General features: G+C 35.0%; 1 non-coding gene across 1 annotated transcript; it reads left to right on the top strand.

The window, feature by feature from the left end:
• The first annotated feature begins 3,242 nt into the window (after window positions 1-3,242).
• Window positions 3,243-3,435, top strand: LOC145249897 (U2 spliceosomal RNA). Its single transcript, XR_013863583.1, has one exon. It is a non-coding gene; the product is annotated as a U2 spliceosomal RNA (small nuclear RNA).
• Window positions 3,436-3,972: the final 537 nt, after the last annotated feature.

Raw genomic sequence — 3,972 nt, 5'->3', positions numbered from 1 at the left:
GATTAAGTCAAAAGCACATGATGGTATGATCATCTGATTCTAATTTTGATTCTCTAGTCAGTGTTTCGAATATAAACTTCAAACTCGTGAATATGCCTATCTGAGTCCTTACGGCAAAGTGGGCGATAACTAAGCATGATAAAGTGGTTGGAAGGGATGCAGATGTGTAGGTTAGTTTAACTTAGCGCTAAGATATCCAGGGAGTTTGCTAGGAGAAATGATTTAATATCATCTAAATTAGTTCTAACCCAACGGATATTCGTAAATGCAGAATACAAGGGAGGATGCACATTCGTTTTGTTTGAGTTTACGCCTGGTTTGATCGTATTTTTTAATTGAACTGTCATTTTATTTCATTTAAGTTTCAGTTTTAAGCTGAGAGGTGTTGGACAAAGTTGTGGAAAATATCAAACACGCAACATAAGTATACCATCAGCCGACTCTTCGTCTACAGGATTGTGGCCCTGGAAAGCCGACCGGAAATAGGCGCAGATTCCTTTTCCATTCGCAACATGGTACTACAACCATCCCGATATTATACAACTGATGATAGAGCAGCCGATCTAAGCGCTACTAAAGAGTTAGGGCGTCTGTACTGTCGGTCGGAACACAACAGCTGTCAAACCGCTACCTTCAGCCCGTCAGACAAAATCATGATGTTATAATCATTAGATCACTCTCCCTGTCTTAACATTTATATAAATATTAATTTCAACTGTATTTCTTACAGTTAGCGTTAGCCGTCGGGTTTATTTCTTGCTAATGGGGCCAGAAATGGCTTTGTAGCCGGGTTCGAATCTCTTGACCGGCTATAATAGTGACTCTCTGCACTGATGATTTTCAAAAGGATAAAAACACTAGTGTCTGTAGGTATCAATAATAATAACAATAATAATAATAATAATATATAAAGTATGCTACATATATATATATGTATATATATACATGTATATATATATATATATATATATATATATATATATATATATATATATATAGCTTAGTGGGTAAGAAGAAGAAAGTGAGTTCAATTCTATAAGAGGAGACATATCTGGATAATATAAAGCTCAACATGTTACCTAGCATCTTCCCCACTCTTCTGATGAGAAGCATTAGGCTTCGAAATGACTTGTTATAAAGAGTCCCTTGTATCCCTCAACTAAATGTTTGTATACTCTTATTGAATAAATGAACTCTTCTATATTTATCAATATATAGTTTTTGTGACTTTATTTTCCATTCCTATTTTTTTCCTATATATATATATATATATATATATATATATATATATGAATTCACCTGTTATCCATGAAAGGTGAACTCTTTCAAAAACTGATTAAAATGCTTGCTGCATGTCTGAATACCCGTTATGTATAAATTTCAAATATTTAAACACAAAATTTGCTGAGTAGTTTGCTAGAGATCGCAAAGGTCAAATTTTGATCTTTGACCCCTCTAATTTTCGACGCAAACCGATTAAAAAGCTTGCTATATCTCTGAATACCCTTTGTGTAAAATTTCAAATGTTTAGACCAGAAATTGGCTGAGTAATTTGGTAGAGACAACAGTGGGCAAATTTTCTTTTTAACTTTGATTCCAATTTTGACCGCTTATCATTTATTTTTTGGGCTCAAATCAAATTAAAAGTTTGATCCTCGTCCAAGTAACCTACATTTAAAATTTCAAATGTTTTGACCCAAAAATTGGCAGAGGAATCTTGTACAGTTTTTAAAGGTCAAGTCGTTGAACTTTGACCCCTTAACAGCCAAATTTCTGGCCGAAAACGGATTAAAAAGATTTCACAAAATCTAAATACCCCTTATGTCAAATCTCGAGTCTGTAGACTGAAAATTGACAGAATAATTTGGTAAAGAAATGTACACCCCCCCACACACAAAGACAATCTCACTTCTATAGATATATACATTATAGTATATTGGACCCGATATATAGTAATGATTTTCACTTTTATTGACATACTAGCAGTTCAGCCTGGCTTTGCTCGGGCCGTATGTACTGTTTATAACTTTATGCGCACATATGTGTGTGTGTATGTATATATATATATATATATATATATATATATATATATATATATATATATATATATATTAAAAAGTTCAACTCCTATCTAGGAAACCTACATTTAAAATTTCGAGTGTTAAGACCCAATTTTGGTGAAGGCATTTATTAGAGTCTGTAAAAGTACACTCTTTCAACTTTTACCTCTTGGCAGCCGAATTTTCGCCCAAAACTGATTAAAAACCTTGCTCTATCTCTGAATACTCTTTATGTAAAATTTCAAATTTTTAGACTCCATATTGGCTGAATAGTTTGCTAGACACCACAAAGGTAAAATCTTTTGAACTTTGTCCCCTTGGCGGTCAAATTTTCGGCCAAAATCTGATTAAAAAGCTTACCATATGCCTGAATACACTTTATGTAAATTTTCAAATGTTTAGACCAAAAATTAGCTGAGTAATTTAGTAGAGACCGGAGAGGTAAAATTTTTAAAAAACTTTGAACCTAATTTTTACCCCTTTTGGGCTCAAATCAAGTTAAAAAGTTTGATCCATGCCTAAGTAACCTACATCTAAAATTTCAAGTGTTTTGACCCAAAATTAGCGGATGAATTTTGTACAGTTTTCAAAGGTCAAATCGTTGAACTTTGACCCCTTGTTAGTCAAATTTCTGGCCGAAAACCGATTAAAAAGGTTTTTTCCAAATCTCAATACACCTTGTGACAGAGTTGTTTGGTAGGGAAATGTGCACACACTGGCACACCCGCAGACAGACGATTTCACTTTTATAGACGTATAGATAGATAAAAATCGACAGAACATTAGCTCAATAATTATATACACGAAATCTTCCAGAATTAAAATATATTTAAGCGTAATGTGCGATCGGGCTACGCCGGGTGTTCCTGCTAGCTTAAGTGAATGCTTTTGTAGTTTTAACAAAACATACAGCTTGGCCTTTCGGCCCCCTCGGGGGTCGGGGCATGACTCTCAAAGACCATATGTAGTATCTGTTTCGGCAGATACTGCAAGCTATGACTAGCTATGACTAGCTATGACTAGCAAAGACCAGATGTGGGGGCAACCCCACATGCCTGACCATTAACCAGCTCCCATTTCCCACCTCTCGGGAGCTGGTCCCCTTTTTCCCTTCCCCCTCCCTTCACTCCTCACATTAAAAATTGGCCTTGTGCCTAATTTGCTCGGTGGGGGAGCAAATAAATACCAGCTTGGCCTTTTGGCCAAGATCAAAGTGTAGTATCTGTTCTTCAGATGCTGCACTTAAGATAATTTGTACCAGTCAATGGAGGGGAAACCCTCTATACTGGGACAATTATTATTTTTGGTAACCAGAGTGCCCCCTTTTTGCCTACTTTTAGGGGAGCTGGTTTTTACCTCACATTAAAAACGGCCTTGTGCCTAATTTGCTCAGTGGGGGAGCAAATAAATACCATCTGTTCTTCAGATGCTGCACTTCCATTTCTTGTTCTCTTTCGGTGGAGGAGCAGTCCTTCACGACTGAGACAATTTTTATTTTTGTACCTTTTCTCCACGTTAAAAACCGACCCTGGTGTCTAACTGTCCCGTGGGGAGGCATTGTAAATAGGTACAATAATGGCAGAACGTCTCCATTTACGCTAAACATCTATAGAATGCAAGCATCAATATATTACATAAAAATGAGTCCTCTGCGAAATTTCCACAGGTCCCGCTAATAATGATTATTATTATTATTATTATTATTATTATTATTATTATTATTATTATTATGATTATTTCTTTATTCGGCTATATTATTATCTTTTGCAATGTTACAATTATTTTCATAACCGTATTCTTATCACGTCAATTCTTTCTCCTATTATTTCAAATAACAACGCCACTGAAGAAAATAAATAAAAAAACAAAAGGCTGAAAATACAATATTAATAAGAACAGAACGAAAATATTG

Source organism: Euprymna scolopes, chromosome 28, assembly GCF_053919585.1.
Source record: "Euprymna scolopes isolate OS-2025 chromosome 28, ASM5391958v1, whole genome shotgun sequence".
NCBI lineage: Eukaryota > Metazoa > Mollusca > Cephalopoda > Sepiida > Sepiolidae > Euprymna > Euprymna scolopes.
This window is presented reverse-complemented; position numbering and strand designations above follow the sequence as displayed.